Source organism: Felis catus, chromosome D4 (genome assembly GCF_018350175.1).
Source record: "Felis catus isolate Fca126 chromosome D4, F.catus_Fca126_mat1.0, whole genome shotgun sequence".
Lineage (NCBI taxonomy): Eukaryota > Metazoa > Chordata > Mammalia > Carnivora > Felidae > Felis > Felis catus.
This window is the reverse complement of record NC_058380.1, coordinates 81,277,514-81,296,230: the sequence shown is the minus strand read 5'-3', so window position 1 is coordinate 81,296,230 and position 18,717 is coordinate 81,277,514. Positions and strand designations below refer to the sequence as shown.

Sequence of the window (18,717 nt, the reverse complement as noted above, 5' to 3'; positions counted from 1 at the left end):
CTCTCCAGCCAGCTGTCACCTCGGCAGCGCCGCCGCCCACTTACTTCCTCTGCTCCCGCCCTAGCCAAAACATTTTATTAATTATTCTGATCGCAACCAAAGCAGTTTTTCACCTGAGACCCGTGAGGCATGTGAGCCTTTGAGGCCCGGTGGCACCAGAACGGTATCCGTTTGGCAGATAGGAAACTGAGGCCCAGAGATTATGTGCAATGCTGAGGTCACCCGAGGCTTCAGGGCAGAACCTGGAGCGCTGGCCTGAACCACACACCTTGACCCCCAGAGAGGAAAGGGGGCTCCGAGGAGCAGTCCAGGCTGGGCTGCACATGGTTTCCTGGATGGGCAACCCACTACCCTCAGACCCAACAGGGAGCACAGGAAGGCTCTGCCCTCTGAGGCCCCGGGTCGGCCTGAACCTCTGCTGCCAGAAATGAAAACCACAGGCTCCAAGTCCAGGAGACCTGAGCTCAAATCCAGACTCTACAGCTTACTAGCTGTGTCACTTTGGACCCGGTATTTACCCTTTCTGGTCTTCAGTATTCCCATCTATGAAACGGGGATAATCATAAGAACCCTCCCAGAGGACTGATGTAAGATGCCTCGAGAGGCACACAAATCTGTTGATGCAAGCCTCGGGTATCAGGAGGCATGGTTTTCAGAGATCTCCCAGCTCCAATTTCGTGGCTGGCCAGGGCTGGCACTCTAGACAGACTCACATCTACCTGCCGACTTTCCGGAACACCAAGATCCAGCGCCTCGATTTTATAGCTGGGGCGACAGATCCTAGCAGGGGGAAGGGACGGGCACTAGGTCACACAGAGTCTCCTGGTCCCCGCACCCAAAGATTTTCTCCTTTGGTTTCCCCAGCACGCTGAGCCATCCCGTGGGCTCCACAGCAGGGAAGCTGAAGGAGGTGCCCAGGCATCCTCAAGGTGCGGGGTGGGAACCATGCCAGGTGAGGGAGGGGAGGCCTGCTGGGAAGCCCCTCCTATGTCCCCACCCGAGCTGTTCCCATGCTCCACTGGGACAAAAGCCAGCTGCTCCAGGGAGACAGAGCAAGCCAGGGCAGACTCGAGGAGGGAGTGGGGCAGATAGAGGGCCCTGGGGTGCTGGGACAGGCTGCAGCTCCCCCCACCCACATGCATCTCCATCCTGAACCCCAGATCCAGGGCCCCCTGGTGACTACCCAGACAGGGGCGAGGAGCCATAAGTCATGGATAATCAGTAAAAGGAATGGGCTCAGCATAGAGATCGGGGGTCCAGGTACCCAAAGAAAAGGGGACTTTCTGGCGATGAAGAAAGCAGAGAAGAGTTTGAATGAGGCCCATTTCTACTAGCAGGGTCCACCCTCCCTTGAGGCTGTGGGCCTAGCAAGTTACCGCCTGGACCTTCTGCTGACTCCTTACTCTGACGCCACCCACCGTGCTCAAAGGGATGAACACTTGGGTGGCCTTGGCCTTGGGAGAAAGAGCCTCAGGCTAGGAGTCAGGAGAACTGAGTTCAAGTCTCAGTTCTCCCGGGGACTGACTGAGACAAATCTCTGCACCTCTCTGGGCAGCCGGTTCCCCATCTGAACAACATAAAGGTCAAATCAGATGGTCTCTGAGAACAGGTCTGGCATGGAGTGACTGGGCCCTCACTGTGGCCAGACTCTGTGACCAGGGCTGGAGATACCAAGATGGATGCAATGAAGGAGATGACAGAGGTGTGATGGTAGACAGTCCTCTGGGGACAGGATCGCACTGAGATGGCCAGTTGGAGGAGGGGCAGGTGAGAGCAATGGTGTCAGAAATGCCAGGGTGTGCTGACCGGTTGGCACTGGGGCTTGAAGGAAAGACAGGTGCCGAGGAGGGCACCTAGGTTTCTGGCTTGATGCTGGCAAGAATACCCAGGGAAGGAATCAGGGAAGGGGGCAAGCTGGGGGAGATGGCACTTGAATTTGGACTCGTCGTGTTTAGTCCATTTCGGCAGCAAGTTCCAGCCCGCAGCTGGATATACAGGGGAGAGGTCCGGGCTAGCCCTGGCACCAGCCCTGAGAAAGGCCACAGCAAGTGTCACCTTTCCCTGTGCCTCTACTCCAAAGCCTGTGACCTCCCCATCTAGGGAGTTTTCCTAGTCCTCAGGAGACTGAGTTTCCACTCCTTGGGCAAAGCCCAACTCCAATGTTTCCTGGCACACCTCCTCCTCTTTCTGCTCTTTGAGGACATTCCTGTGCCTTGTCTGCTTACTGTGGACTTCCCAGCACACTGGACTGTGTTGTGTCAGAAGACTGTGGTCACTGTCATATCCCCAGGGCCGAGCACGAGATCTGGCATATAAAAGATGCCTGCAAATGTTGTTTCATTGCATAAAGTAGGAGTGATTGAATGGATGAGAAAATATGGACCTTCTACAAGTGAGTGCGGGTCCAAGGCCGGCTTCATCAGGTGACTGCCAACCCATCTATCTGCTGTGACGACCACCGGAAGAGTAAGTGCCCTACCTCAGTTTCCCTGTCTTCCCCAGCTGGGCCCATTGGTCAGCAACTGCAACACTTGCAAGTCCACCCCGGGCCCTGAGCCCCTCCTGGCTGCAGCAGCAAGGACTCCACTCTACCCTGTACCCCACCGGCAACCCGCAGTAGGGTTTCTCCCTCTCTGCACACACACCCCTACCTTTGGCTCCTGGCAACCCTACCAGAGACCCACACCGGGGCCTAGATTTTAATGCCCCTGGAGAGGTCTCATCCCTGTTTTGCCCCACCCACTATTTGGAAATCCAGAGTTGACTCTTACCTGAATCACACAGGGACCCGGCCCCACCCAGCCCCACCTCTGGAGGCAGCTTTGCAGACAGGCAGGAAAGCTCTGGAATCAACCCAGCATCTCCTTAAATCCCATCTCCCCCACCCTCACCCAAACTCCTCATCAGCTCTAAACTCAACCTTGGGCAACCAACTGCCCCTCTTGGGCCTCAGCTTCCCCATCTGTAAAATGGGGTTAATAATTCTACTCTTGCAAGAGTTACCGTGAGACAAAAGAAGACGGCCTGTGTGAACTTGTCCAGCCTCCGGGAGGAGCTCAATGTAAATCCTTTGCTTGCTTTCCCTGCTGTTCCTTACCTGAGCGGGACGGTTTCCTGCAAACTTCTCTTCCTCTTTTGAACCTACGTTACCAGTGCCAGGCCAGCGTTGGGCATTGGCGACAATAATAAAAATCGCTGCTATTTCTTGAGTACCTACTACATGGCAGGCAGAGTGCTATGTGTTTTGCAGGCACTATCACATGTGATTTTCTCAACAGCCTTATATTATCACCTCCGTTTTACAGAGAAAAGAAAGTGGGGCCTGGAGAGCTGAAATGACTTACACAAGGTTGTACAACTAGTAAAGGTTAGATTTCAAGGCCCAGTGCCTTTGTTCTGGATACCAGGTACTGCACACCTAAGGCCCAGCACAGCCAGCTGGTGTTTGGAGTTCATGAAGAGAAAGTGGAAATGCATGATGGGTGATGGTCGGCTGTTTACACCCCTTTCCCACTGCAATCCTCACAACAGCTCCATTATGAAAAGAGGAAACTGAGACTCAAAGAATTCCCTAGATCTTGGGGCACCTGGGTGGCTCAGTCGCTGGGGTGTCGGACTTCGGCTCAGGTCATGATCTCACCATTCCCGAGTTCGAGCCCCGCGTCGGGGTGACAGCTCAGCGCCTGGAGCCTGCTTGAGATTCTGTGTCTCCTTCTCACTCTCTGCCCCTCCCCTGCTCATGCGCTCTCTCTCTCAAAAATAATAAAATAAACATTAAAATTTTTTTAAAAAAAGAATTCCCTAGATCTTGCAGTAAAGAGGAAGACGGGGCGGGGGGTGGGGGGTGGGGGGAGGAGTTACAACCCCCGCAGGAACACCTGCTGTGTGGCAGACATTATGCCGAGGGTTCAGGTGCACCACCGATTCTATAACTCAGAACAGCTCCATGAGACAGGTTTTCTCCATTTTTGTAAACAGTAAAAATGACCTGCTAAAGGCCACAGGCTAGTAGGTGGGCTTGGAGCTCTGGCCTCTTTGATGTTGACGTCTGCAAGCCTAACTGTCTGCTCCATCCCTGGCTCTCTTGGATCCTGAACCCTGAATCTTTAAAACAAACACTCAGATCCTGGCGGAGGCAGGCCAAGAAGACAGATAAACAAGCAGGAGATTGGTGGTGAGTGGAGAGTCTCCAAGCTCATCTGGGGAGTTTCCACTGCAGGGTCCCCTGTCCTACAGACCTCAGCATTAGGCAGCTGACGCCATCGGATCAGCACAGGATGGCTCAGTGGTCACACCACGGGCATCCTCCCCAGCCCGCCCCCACCAACAACGTAATCTGCACAGCATCAGACATCAGCTCCTGAGATCTGGGGGCCCAGCCGCCTGGGGAGGAAGAGCAGGAGGAACCAGGCTGGGGAAAGAACCATCGTCTTGCAAAGAGACAGCAGCTACTCTGGAGGTTGCTGGGGCTGTAAAGTGTCGGTTTCTGCATACCTCTCCCCCTCCACCGGTTGAAGGAAAAGGAGCTGTTTTCATAGTCCTCCTTTGGTATGTGAAACACCCTCCTAACTCTGCCTAAAAAACTCAATAGCTCCCACAGCCCCAGACCTTAGCCTGGCCTTCAGATTTATCATTCACCGGGCAGCAGCTGCCCTAGAAAGATCTCCATTTCCAACACCCAATCCTTCCTGCCTAATCAAAAACTCAATTTCCCTGATAGGGAAACCCAGAAGATCTGGTTTCTAGTGACACAACCTCCTGGACTCACCATGTGACCTTGGACTCACTCACCTTCTTGGACCTCAGTTTCCCGACTTGTTAAATAAGCCTACTGAATTACATGTGCTGAAGAGGGGGGGAGGGAGGGGGCGGAGGGGGCAGAGCTTTTGAAGTCAGTCAGACCTGGATTCGGAGCCCAGCTATGATACTCTTGCCGTATGCCTGGGGGCCTGTCGTATCTCGGCTCTGAGACTGCTTCCTCATCTGAAAATAAGAACAATAATAATATGTATTTCCTGGGACCCCTGTGAGGATGGGACGACTTAGCAAAATTCCTGGCACTCAGGAGGCACTCAGAAAATGATCATTATTGGTAATTATTGTAATTAATAATTATATAACTAATCCAAGTCGGTCGGCGTGGCCCCAGAGGTGAAAGCACTTGCTCTAGACGCCAAAAAGAATTTAAGAGAGAATGGCTGCAGTCAAGTGCTAGCTAGCCTCGTGCCCCTGGAGTGCGTCTGGCCACAATATGACCAACGTGGAAGCTGGAGGGGAAAAGGAGGGGATTCTTCTCAACAACCAGCAGTCCAGAGGTGAGATGCCAGGCCTCGGTGGCCGCTCCGTAACACCATCAGGCTCCAGGCTCTCCCCGTCTTTCAGCTCTGCTGTGTCATCCCAGAATGGGTTGTGTCCTCAGGCCTCCTTCCAGGCAGGAAGAGGGTAGAAAGGGGAAAGGCAGCCCCAGCCGAGTTCCACTAATCTTTCCCCACAACTGTGTCACGTGACCTCGCTTGGCTGCGAAGGAGAATGGGAAATCGAGTTTTTGATTAGGCAGGAAGGACTGGGTGTTGGAAATGGAGGTCGGTCCTGTCAACCTCCAATGTCTGCCAGACTCTGAAGGGTCTCTTTCCGGTGTGGGCTATGGTTTCTGACGTGGACTTCTCTGGAGAATCTAACAAGTAGATGCTGCAGAATTCAGCAATGAACAGGTCTTTTTTGTCCCAGGCTAGGGTCTGAGAATTGCAGGTCTGCAGAAGGTCAGAGCCAGGAGCTGCCTAAGACAAGGTCCAAACCACTCACCCCCCTCAGGTGACAGACTCAGAGACCCAGAGCAAAAGAGGGACTTGCCCCAAACAGGCCAGGTACCTCTTCTCTGTGCCCTATAGCCTCTTGTAAAATGACCAGCCTTGGAACAAGTCACATTCGTAACAGTTGTGCCCCCAACACAAGGACATCTCATCCTTTGATGAGACTGAACATTTAGTGGGCAAGAAGGCGCACTTCTAAACAAGCCTTCAGTTCTCAGGCAAGAGCCTTAAAAGTGCATTTTCCTGAGCCTTTCAGCGAGAAGTGGGCTGACTCATCATCACTGGCAGGGAACGCGGGCTCCTGCTTTAGCACCTCGTTAATAACTTACCGTCATGGAGTCGCACACAGTGTAAGAAAACATTTTCACTGACATCATCATCTCTTTTGAGCCACACAGCAGTCTCTTGACAAAAAAACGTTTTTAGCCCTGAATAAGTCAGGATTAGTTTCATTACAAATGCCAGATACCCAATTCCAACTGCTTTTGGCAAAAGGAAGGGAAGTGTTGGCTCCCAAGCTGAAAATTTGGGGCCAGGTATGGCTGCATACAGGTGTCAGGTTCTCTCTGTCTCTGTCTCTCTGTCTCGCACATCCTTTTTTCCCCTCTTGTTGGCATCACTGTCTGGCAGGTGCTCCCCAAGCACTCAGGCTCCTCTAGCCAGACTTACACTGTCCTAGTGCCCCAATCCCACATGCAAGGAGAATGCTTCTTTTTTGGACACTTCTGATTGCTCTAGCTTAGCTCATGCACCCATCCCTAAACCAAATGTTTTGACCAGGAAGATGGAACATCCTGATTCTCAGTCCTAGAGTCCCAGACCGTGCACCCATGTGAACGAAGAATGGGAGAGAGATGTTCCCCCAAAGAAAACTGGATGCTGTTATCAAAAGAAGAGAGAAGGAGTGCAGGGCAAGGGGGCAAAAGGAGCTGCGCTCTATTTCTCCATTTGACCGACGAGGACACCAGCGCTCAGAGAGGTGAGTGGCCTTTGCCTGAAGCCTCAGGGCTGGTGGGAAGGGAGGCTTTCCTGCCTTTGGCTTGAGCCTGGATGGAGAGAAAAGGAAAGAGCTGCATGGATGGGTGAGCGTACGCCTACCTGTGCGATTCAGGGCCTCCCCAAGAGAGAGTGAGAAGGGTGTGGAGGGATGCTGGTGTCCAAAGCTGCTGCTTCTCTGTACTTCCTGGCATTTGCTTGAGCAGGAAAGAATGCTCATGTTTGCTGAACAATTTCAAGGCATGCCAGACATTGCTGGGCACTTGACAGACATCATCTCTCCAATCATACTTTTCAGAGGCAGAAGCTGAGGCTCAGAGAGGTGAGGCAACCTTGTCCAAATCACAAGTATTGGAATGGCGGGGCTGGGAGTCAATCCAGGTCTGGAATGAATCCAAAACCTGTGCTGTTTTCTTGAATGCTTTCTAGCGGGGCACTATTGACATTCTGTGTAGGATTGCCCCACAAAGGGCAGGAAGTTTAGCTGGCTAATATTAAGCCCAGTAATGGCAACAACCAAACATTGCCCATGCATTTCCAACTCTTTCCCCTCTAGGAGGCTATCACTGGCTCTGCAAGGGAACCACAATACCACAATGACCAAGTCTGGCTCCTTTCTGTGGACTCAGACTTTCTCTGACACAGAGAAAGCACTTAATAAATGTTTGACGAATGAATGAATGAATGAATGAATGAAAGAAATAGTCGAATAGTCTGGAGTCAAGCAGGACTATGTGTGAATCCCAGCTCTACCACTTATTAGCTATATGGCATTGAGCAAATTACTTAACTCCTCTGTGCCTCAATTCCCTCCTCTGCAAAATGGGGAAAATATTAGTACCATCGTCATACGGTTGTTGAGCATTGAATGAGTTAATGCTTATAAAGTGCTTGGCACATTGTTTGATGCTTACTAAGCAGTGTATCAGTGTTTCTTTCTCTCTTTTTTTAGTGTTTATTTTTGAGAGAGAGAGAGAGAGAACGAGCAGGGGAGGGGCAGAGAGAAAGGGAGACACAGAATTAGAAGCAGGCTCCAGGCTCTGACCTGTCAGCGCAGAGCCCGATGTGGGGCTCGAACTCACCAACCGCAAGATCATGACCTGAACCGAAGTTGGATGCCTAACCGACAGAGCCACCCAGGCACCCCATGTTTCTTAAATAAATGAGCCAAAAAATTAATAAGTGAATGACTCTCATTTACGCGCGCGCGCACACACACACACGCGTTCAGGAGTTTACAGTTAACAAACACTATGAGTTTGTCACCTCCTTGGACCGCCTCCAGTACCCTGGAGGGAACATTATGCACATTTTACAGACGAGGAAGCCCAGGCTCATGGAGTTGAGATGACCTGGCTAAGGTCTACTGGTTGTTCAGTTACAACTCCGAAATATCAGACTCTGGCTTCTCTGCATTTTGCATCCCATGCAAATACCCATTTTTAAGCCAGGAATAAATGAATGAGTGAATGAAGGAGCTGCAGGGATTCCAACCTCTCAGAACACCGGGAAAGGGAGCGGTTGTCCTGACCCCACAGCCATGAAGGACCTATCTCCCTTCCATCCAACCTAGGCTCTCACTGGGCTGTCCAGTGCTCTGTGGTGTGTGTGTGTGTGTGTGTGTGTGTGTGTGTGTGTGTGTGTGTGTGACTCAAGGGTTTGGGAGGGAAGAGGCCCAGCCACGCGGCCAGGACCACAGGACCGCATGAAAGAACTGGGTGGTGAGTGAGGACTGGTCAGCTGCCTGCCCACAGCCAGAAAGGAGCGCCCCAGAGTCCCCAGGCCTGCTCCCCTCCCCCAGGCCACCTTGGGGACAGGAATGGGCTCTTTCCTCGGGGCATCTCGCAGCCAGAGCACAGGAGTGGCCTCACTGCTCTGTGATTTCTTTCAGTTCCACACCACCCATCCTACAAATAATCACGAGATGACATCTGGGCCAACCTCTGGGTGGGCTGCTGGAGCCTCCTGGTCTCACGGAGCTCTCAGCCGGGGAGGGGGTGGGGTGAGCCTCAGAGGAACAGAAGACAGAGGGTAAGGAAGGAGCCGTGAGAATCTCCTTGCAAGGCCCGCGTGCCTAGATCCTTAGGAGGATCTCAATTCCCAAATGCTAAGGTCCATAAACCAGCACCTGGCCCTGCTGCCTAGCTGAGGTCCCATGACCAGGCCCTGATTGACAGGGCATCTCTGGGTGCCCTGTCCCTCAGCTTCCCTCCTCCTCACCCTCCCAATACCCCCACCCACTCTAGCTCCTCACATCCTCTCACCTCCTTTGCCTGTTGATGCGTTTTAGATGTCCTCCTGCTCTGTTGGCAGAAAGGAAAAGACGTGGACTTCAGACACACACCCACCTGGGTCTGCATCACACTGGCTCTTGACCTTGGTCAACATTGACCATGTTGCTTAAGTTCCTTGGGTCACAATTTCTCCACTAGAAAAAGAGGGATTTTGTGATCATTTAAAAGGCTGATGGATGCAAACATACTTAGTGTATAGTAGGTGTTCAATAAATGCTACATTTCCTTTTCCTGAAAGGCTGCCACCCAAGAGCTGGGTTAAGAGACTAACAGGGAAGGGGATGCCTGGGTGGCTCAGTCAGTTAAGCGTCTGACTCTTGGTTTCGGCTCAGGTCATGATCTCACATTTCGTGAGTTCAAGCCCCACATCGGGCTCCCTGCCATCAGCACAGAGCCCACTTTGAATCCTCTGCCTCCCTCTCTCTCTGCCTCTCTCTCTATCTCCCTCTCAAAAATAAATAAAAACATTAAAAAAAAAGAGAGAGACTAACAGGGATAACCTTCTGGCCTTTGCTCTCCCCCGTCATTCTCCTTTAAAAAAAATCTTGCCAGGGTTTCACACAAAAAGAACTCCTTCTCTGCAGGAGTTAATATTCTTTGGGGTATGTACACACAATGGAATATTATTCAGCCATAAAAAGGGAAGGAACTCTCACCATTTGCAACAACAAACTTGAAGACATTATGCTACGTGAAGTAAAGTCAGGCAGAGAAAGACAAATACTGTCTGATCTCACTTACATGTAGAATCTAAAAAAACCAAACTCACAGAAACAGAATGTAGATCGGCAGTTGCCAGAGGCTGGCAAGTGGAGGAAATGGTGATGGTCAAAGTGTAGAAACTTCCAGTCATAAGATGAATAAGTTCTGAAGATCTAATGTACATTGTGGTAACTATGGCTAATAACACTGTACTGTATACTTGAAAGTTGCTAACAGAGTAGATCTTAAATGTTCTCAACACACACACACACACACACACACACACACACACACACACACACCTGCACACATTCAATGAGATTTTTATATTCCCTTCTTCTGATGGCAGGATGCAAATCACAGCCTTAGTGAGCCTTTCTCTACACAGTGGAGGTACAGAGAGGTAAAGGATGGAGAGACACTGAGATCATTTATATGCCAAACCACCTCCAACTCACAGATCTGCTTAGATCTCAGCCTGGCTTATCTCCCCTCACCAGGCCTCTCCTTGGCATTCACTTCATCCTCCTTGCCTGGCAACATGATTTGGATTACACTGCATCCTCCTTACTCCAAACTACTGGGAGTCTTTTAACTTTTTTATTCAGACCAACCCAACCTAACTCAACCAACACAACCCACTACAATTCTCCTAAATTCAACTCAAGTCAACCCAACTCAACTTACTTCCACTTACCCCACCAAATCCATCCTATCCCGATTCAGTCAAACTCAACTCCACTCAGCACAACCCAACTCAGCTTAACTCTATCTACTAAGTTCAGTTCAAAGCAAACCATCTCAACTCTGCTCCACTCAGACCCAAACCCAAGTTCCATTCAATCCAACCAAACTGAATTCTGTTTACCTCACCTACCCCTACATGACATAACACAACTCCGCTCCACCCAAACCAAACCAACCATGCTTGACCCAACTAAACATGATTCAACTCAGCTAAACCCATCCTGCCCACCTCAGTTTTTCTCCTTTTGTATCTCCTCCTTCTTTCCAACCCTTAACACCTACATTCCAACCCTCACCACCACCACCCCCCCCCACCTACCAGATTTCCTATCAGTCCCTAAATAGTCAGACACAAAGTTAATGCCTCATTTAAAGAAAGACGGGGAGATCTTTCTTTGGACTTTCCATCTTCCTGCTCTCTTCTCCCAACCCTAACCACATCCTCCTGCAGGTAATAACCTTCATTCATCTCTGATACTCTGCCATTTGTCCCTACCCTTTAATGAAGCCCTGAGACCATGTAGTATCAGACATCCTAAGCCCATGTGGGCTCTCATCTTTACACACACTACCTCCAGGGGCATGATGTCTAGAGGACATTTAAACTGGGAGGCCACAGGGTTCCAGTCTCAGAGGAAATATCACAGGCAGAAGAGTGACCACCAGACCTGGGCACAGTGTGGGCAACAACAGGATCTGTCTAGACACGCCCCTCAAGGAGCAGAAAACTCTGTCACTGGCTTTCCTGCCCATCCAATCCTTTATGGCTGCCCTGTTCCTGCCTGTACCTCTCAGTCTTGGTCTCTGCATCTGTGTATCTTTGTTTCTCACTCTCTCTGTCCCCCTGTGATATCTCTGCCTCTGTGGGTGGCCGTATCTCTTCATCTCTGTCTCCAACACTCTCTTCCTCTTTCAGTATCTCTCTTGCTGCTAACTCCCTCTTGCTGACTCTGTCCCTCTTCATCTCTGTCTCTATTTCTGGCACAATCTGCTTCATGTTCCACGCTTTGGCTGGGAAGCTATTTCTCCTGAGCACAGATGCCTTTGTTCTCTCCACCTGCTCCCTACCAAGGCAACAGCAGGCCATCCCAGGCAGAGGCTGCTGAACCCGGAGCTAAAACTGCTTCCCTGGTCAGAAAATCGCAATCGTACACATAGAACTAGGAGGGAGTTCCAGTCAATCTTCTTGTTTCATGGATAGGGAAACTGAGCCCCAGAGACTGCAAGGGTCTTGCCAAAGCTCATGTAGAGTTAGTGGGGCAAGAAAGAGACCCTATCAGCCAGAGACTCCAGACTCTGCACCCAGAGTAGGAAGGTCTGGGTACCAGACCATCTGGCTGGTAGATGGAATGACAATAAGACCAGAAGCCATCTCCACAAACAAGGGAACTATCTGTCTTGCCACACCATCTCAGATCAGTGCCTTCCTGTCTGTCTGTCTGTCTGTCTGTCTGTCTGTCTGTCTGTCTCATAGTGACATGTATTCTCTGGGGGGAAGGGGGGTGGGGAAGAAAAGATACAAGAAGCATTCTGGGTGCCCTTTTGATGAGGGTCATTCATCACTGACCCCAAGCCTTCCTGACAATTCTGAGAGCATTAGTGGGAGGCCCTCAAAAGTCCTGGGGAAAGAAGGAAGCTGGGGTTTGGCCCTCCTACAACATAGCCTGCTGCAGTGAGGGACAGGGCTTGGGTTTTAGCCAGACTGAAGCCAGATTCCAGCCACGAGACCTTGGCTACAGGCTCTCTGCCCAGCCAGGCACAGCCCCAAGACTGTCGGGGTCTCGATCAAGGTGAGCCTTTGGGCTGGGCCCGAAAGAATGCATTCCACCCAGCCCCACCGTGCATCAGCCTCCTGACCAGTCCAGGCTCCAGCAGGAACCAGAGCATCCTGGGGGTCCAGGCCAGAGCCAAGCCTGAGAAAGTCCCCTTGTCCAGCCCAGAAGGGAGGCCCCCACTACCTCCTCCTAAGCCCGTGACTCCCTGCACATCTAACCGCTCTGGGGCTGCCTCCCTCAGCAGCTCAGAGTTCCTGGACTGGCGCCGGCCGGGCTTCCTCAGAACCCTAGGAGGTCTGAAAATAGAAAAGGAGAAGAGGACACTGTGGTCGGTGTGGTGGGCAGAGTAGAACTTGGGGAGGGGGTGGGCAGGACTGGTTCCTAGGCTGTGGACAGATACCGCTACGACCAGTCCTGGCCCGACCTCCAGTGCCCTCCCACACTCTCTCCAAGCCCCCGATGCCTGTCTCTCTGTAGAAGGGGACTCCGATCCTTGGGCCCAAACCTCCACTGAACAGATCAGGAGGCTGTGGCCCAGAGAGGGAAGGAGATCTGCCCAAGGACAGATAGCAGGAGAAGGAGCCAGAATCCAGGGCTCCTGGCCCTTAGACCTTCCCCAGCAGGCTCTCAGGGTGGGGTTCTTTTTGGGCCTGGAGTGTGCCCCATCTGCCCAAGAGAGCAAATTCAAGGAGTTTGCTCCCCATGTGAACCCTGGCTACCCATGTGAATCCTGGGACTGCCCTGTTCCTCAGAACACACAGCTAGGCTTGAATCCAAGCTCCCTGCAGAGGCTTCTGGAAGGCAGGGCCCTCCTTCACTCCTCCTAGGCTTGAACTCCGCCTAGGCTGGCTTTTCCTTCCGCTTTCCTTCCCCGGCCCCTCTCTCCCCACTGCCATCTGGGCCCTGCAGAGCTGGGGTAGGCAGGGAGGGGGACCTGCCCCTGCTTCCCCCCCACCTCAGCCCCGCCTGGGCCTCCCAACAGGCTGGGTCCCCATCCCCGCAGCAGATCACTGCCCCCACCTTCATTCTTGGAAGGTCCTTGGACACGTGGAACTGAAATCTGCCTCCCTGGCGTCTCTGCTGCTGCCTCTAGGACCCTCCTCTGCCCAGTGTCCCCTCAGGGCTGGGCAGGCTGCACACATTCCCTGACAACATGGCTGCAAGTGCAAGTCTCTCCGGGGTCATCTTGCCTCAGCCACCACCACTGACCATGTGATCTACGTGACTCTGCCCTACCGCATCTCCCCCTTGGGCAGATTCTAATCTGTATCGTTTCACAACAGGTATAGGAGCTTTCAGGGGGTTCTGTGAGCCCTTTAGCAAGTGGCTGGACCTGAGGGTGGATTGGGGGGCCCCCCAAACTCGCAGGTAGTGTCAGAAGTGAGGGCAGTCTTATGCACAGACTGTGCTCTCCAACCTTGTCATTGGCCCCACGTGATCCCATGATCATTCAGTACCCTGAAGTAGGTACCATTACCATCAGTCCTGGTTTACAGATTGGGAAACTGAGGCAAGTAACCTGACTGAGCGTGCACGGTGGGCAAATGACAAAAGCAGGCAGTCAGGCACCGGAGTCTAAGCCTGCAACCACTGTCCCGTACTGTCTGACTAGGAGAGGCCGAAGGGTGCCCGTGAGATGTGGGGCTGGGGTGTTTGCAGGGGAGGGTTCCCAGATGGGTTTCCCGGTGGAGAAGCTGAGTTTCGTACTGGGACGAATGGGAAGCGATTGGTGGTTTTGAGCAGGGAGTGACATGAGTGGCTGCGGGTTTTGGGAAGGTCCCTCTGGATGCAGCACAGAGAACAGGTGGGGAGACCAAATGTGGCTACTGCAGCAGACCGGGTGGGGTGGGGCGGAGGGACAATGGTGGCTGGACCCGAGCCTTGGTCTTAGGGATAGAGAGCAATGGACACGTTCCAGGTCTACCTAAAAGGCAGACTTTTGGTAATGTTTATTTATTTTTGAGAGAGAGAGAGAGAGAGAGAGAGCGAGCACACATGAGCAGGGGAGGGACAGAGAAAGAGGGGAACAGAGGATCTGAAGCAGGCTCCATGCTGACAGCAGAGAGCCCGAGCCAGGGCTCAAACTCACAAATAGCGAGATCATGACCTAAGTCGAAGTCAGATGCTTAACCCAACTGAGCCACCCAGGTGCCCTCAAAGGCAGATTTGACAGGACTCGGAGACAGACTGGATTTAGGGAATAAGCGAGTGGGCGGAGCCAAGGGTAACACCCAGGCTTCAAGATCAGTTAGGGTGCCAAGTCGTTGAGATGGGGTGAGACAGACAAAGAACAGATATGGGGTGGGCTATACCACCATTAATGGTCCCAGAGTCCTGAAAGCCAGGACTGCCCCACCCCAGGGCACAGGGCCCTTTGTCTAGACCAGGACGGTCCGCAAGCTTCAGAGCAGGGAAGCTGCACCTCACCTACCTCACAGTTGCCACCAGGTGGCAGCATAGGCCTCCTTTTCCGAGAAAAGTCCCTGAAGGAGGAAGAAAAAGGAGCATCTCTGCGCTGGAGCTGCAGACAGAGGGGAGACCTGGGAAGGTGGACCAACGGCTTCACCCAGGGGCCTGTAAATGTGAGTTCCTGCAGGCGCAGCATCCAAAGACCCCCAATCTAGGAGGCAGGAGTCCTGGGTTCTACATACTGCCTGATCCAGAGCCATCACTGCCCCTCTCAGCTTCTCTCCTGCAAAGAGTACAGCCCTGCATGGGAGCCAGAAGCTGGCAGAGGGACTTTGAACTGCTTCTCTGGATTTCCATCCCCCATTACTATGACTTTCAAACATATTCTTACAGGCGACATCTTTATTTTTTTTTTACAAAATCCCAAGTGCCCATGTATGACATAGAGAACAGATTCATACCGATCTGCTCTAGTTGGGGTGCAGGACCCTCCCAAGCCCACACAGAGGATGCAGTCCAGACCCCTCACCCTGACGTTCAAGGTCTTTCACCCCCTACCTCTCCTGTGTCTTCTCCCACCCAGACCACACCCTTCCACTCTTTCAGCCCAGGCTGGACTTGCCCTTGGGAATGCCCCTCCCCTCCCCTCCTAATTCAAGCCCTCTTATCCCTCACTGTCAGGTCCCTTGTCACCTCCTCTGAGAAGGCTTCTCCAAAGCCCCCGCTGGAAAAAGTCACTCCATCTTCTACACTGCCCACACCTCAGTCGCCAAGCCCTTGCTATGGCGAGGCACTTCCAACAAGCCAAGAGCACTTCCTCTTGCTCTGAAGATCTCGTGCTCTAAGTACGCTCACGCACATGTCTCCCCCTGCTCCTGACCACCTCTGGGTGGGGACCATGCCCGGTTTCCCCACCGCAGAGTATGTCCAGCCTCACCCGGCTGGGAGCGGGCAGACTAGCCTCTGGGCACCCAAGCCCTGCCAAGCTCCACCAAGCCACACTGGCAGGCAGTTCCTCTTTACTGGGGCTTTGCTTTCCCCCTCGTGTAATGGGGGCCCCTATTATCTAACCAGGACTTTGTATCGAGTCGGGACTAGCTGCGTAATTTGCGGGGTCCACTGCAAAATGAGAATGTGCAGCCCCCACCCCGTTCAAAAATTACTTAAAATTTAAAGACGATGTTACTAGATCATTAAACCAAACACAGATCGCACACCCGTGGAGCCACCAGTGAAGTTTATGCACTACGCAAGGGGCCTGGGACCTAATCAGCCTGCACCCAAATGTGGGGTTCCATCTGCCAGAAACATAGTCACCTTTTTCGTCATTCAAGGGCACTGTCTGCTGGTCAACTTGCGTCCAGTAAGGCCGCATCTGCCCAGAAGGGGGTGCCTTTTCCTTCAGTCACACAACGGTGTAATACCAGTCAGTGGCAGCCCTGCCCAAGTTCTCTGAGATTTCACGACCCTGGCACGTGAGCTGTGCTCCCGGACTGCTTACTGAATGAGGAAAGGAGACCAGAAACTGGACACAAGACATTGGAGAACAGGGATTAGGGCAGGTTAGCACACAACTGTGGCCCATGAATGTTTGATGGACCAGTACATGAATGACCAAGCGAGCGCTTAAGACTAGACATGTAAGTAATTGCACTGTAGAATTACAGACCCAAGAGAGACTGAGAAATCATCGAATCTGGGGTTTTCAAACCATGTTCTCCAAAGCTCTAGGGATCTGCAAAGGTGTGTTGGGGACATGGAAAGACAAGGTACTCAGGGCTCAGGCCCCCTTCCTACCTTGTGAACTTTTTCTCGGTCTCATATACTGGGCTTCCCATATAAGCTTCGGTTTAAAGACGTTTGCTGGCTCAGGAAGGGCAAGAGACCTGCCCAAAGTCACATCACAGAGCCAGGGGAGAAGATCAAAGAAGTGAGCTCAGAGGTCAGTCCTGAGCTCCCAGATGAGAGCCTGAAACAATAAAATCCAGGCAGGAGAGTGAGCATCAGAAATTGGAGTTAAAAAAAAATGTTTTAAGTTTATTTATCTTGAGAGAGAGAGAGAGAGAGCCCAGGGCAGGGCCAGAGAGAGAGGGAAAGAGAGAATCCCAAGCAGGCTCCACACTGTCAGTGCAGAGCCCAGTGCAGGTCTTGAACTCACGAACAGCGAGATCATGACCTGAGCTGAAGTCAAGAGTCAGACGCTTAACTGACTGAGCCACCCAGGTGCCCCAGAAACTGGAGTTTTATACCAGAGCGGAATCAGTGTGGAGAATCCCAGACAAACCAGAGGGTGGAGATCAGGGATGATAAATCTCAGCTCAGAGCAGAGATTCAAGGTCAAGTTATAAATTCAGAGGCTTAAGGCAGGGGTTTATTCTTGCTTTGTTCATTCAGTGGGTATTTACTGAACATTTACTACGTGCCGAGCATGGTTCCAGGCCCTGGGATACAGCAGTGGACAAGACAAAGTCCCTGCCCTCACACAGTTCACATTCTGGGAGGCAGGGGTCTGTGTGCAGGACATAATCATTATTATAAGAAAACAGATGAAGCAACCAGCTAGAGATTAAATGATACAAAGAAAATTAAACAGAGTGGGTGGGAGAATCTGCCAGTAGGTGGGCTGGCTCATATAGGGTGGTCAGGGAGGGCCTCCCTGAGGAGGTGACATTTGAGCTGCACTCTGAATGAGAGGGGGCCCCGCCAGCATCCCAGCTGGGGGTGGGGGGCGGAGCTGCCTGCCCGGAGAGCCTGCAGATCCGCGTGGTGAAGCTGGGCGGGCTGGGCAGGAAGTCTGGCCCCCTGTAACTGTATCCCCAGGAAGGAGAAAGCCAGGAAGGTGCTTTCAGCAGTTGTATTCATCAAGGCCGGCTGCACTCACCCCGGGGCAGCACCAGAGGCTCCTCAGGGCCCCTATCCACCTTTGGCCGCCTGGGGAGGAGACAGCCAGGGAGGGAGGGCAGCCTAGAGAGGGCCCTGGATTCTCTTCCAGACAATAAATGCTTCCAGGTTCCTAGGGAGCATTCCTTGGGTCACAGCCGCATCTGATGTCAATTACCCCTGGTGTAGGGTTCCAGGGCCGGGCGGGGGCAGGGGTGGAGGGAAGGCCGTTTCTCGGTAATCAGAATCTCCTGGCCCAGTGGTGCACCCCAAGACAGGTCCCCAAAATGTCAGGATTCAGGGAGGGGGTTCTCCCTGGAAGGAGAGGTCTGGCTGTGGTGGACGGCCTCGGCTTCCTAGCCATTTGCTGTGTGACCTGGTGCAAGTCACTTAACCTCTCTGGGCTCCTATGGAAATGGTGACAATTCCACCTTTTCCTTCCCAATGAGGCAAGAGCACAGTCCAAGTCTGGAGGGCAAAGCTCAGGGCTGTGGGCTGGGCTGGGGTGGGCTGGAATAGGGTGGGGTTGCTAATCCCTTACTTTTTCCTGCCCTGATTAGATCTTAACCCTCCTGCAAATACATCCCCACCCAAAATTATGGTGCCAGAGTTGCTGGGATTAACAGATAAAACAGACCAGGGGCACCCCACCCCCATCTCCAACCTTCCCCAACATGCTTGGGCAAGGTACTCGTACCTCTGGGCCTCAGTTAACTCATGCCCCCCCTTCAGAGGGGATGTGAGGGTCAAACGAATAACAAGCATAAAGCCGGTTCAAAAAGATACACCCAGGAGCGGTGTTCACTGGATCACTTTTATAGTGAACAACCACAAAAATGGCCATACTTCTAAGCACAGAGAGAAAGACGCTGGATTTGTAAAGTCTGCTTGATACGGTTTTGGTGGTTGATGACCCTGAGCACGGCTTCCCTCTTCCCTCAGTTTTCCCCCACCCACACTGGTGCCTGCAAAGTTCCACCCGGAAGAGGGTCTCCTTGGGGCTCCAAGCCTGGGCAGACCCATGTGCACAAAGGGGTGTCGCCCAAGCTACACCGGCAAGTTTCCTTTATTAGGTAAAGCATTCCCCCCTGCAACCTGGGTTTC

General features: G+C 52.4%; 1 long non-coding RNA gene across 1 annotated transcript; it reads right to left on the bottom strand.

The window, feature by feature from the left end:
* Window positions 1-3,853: 3,853 nt before the first annotated feature.
* Window positions 3,854-16,842, bottom strand: LOC123381661. The gene is made up of 4 exons (XR_006588947.1): window positions 16,531-16,842; window positions 14,756-14,807; window positions 9,071-9,234; window positions 3,854-4,983 (listed from the first exon to the last, which is right to left on the bottom strand). It is a non-coding gene; the product is annotated as an uncharacterized LOC123381661 (long non-coding RNA).
* Between the last annotated feature and the right edge of the window lie 1,875 nt (window positions 16,843-18,717).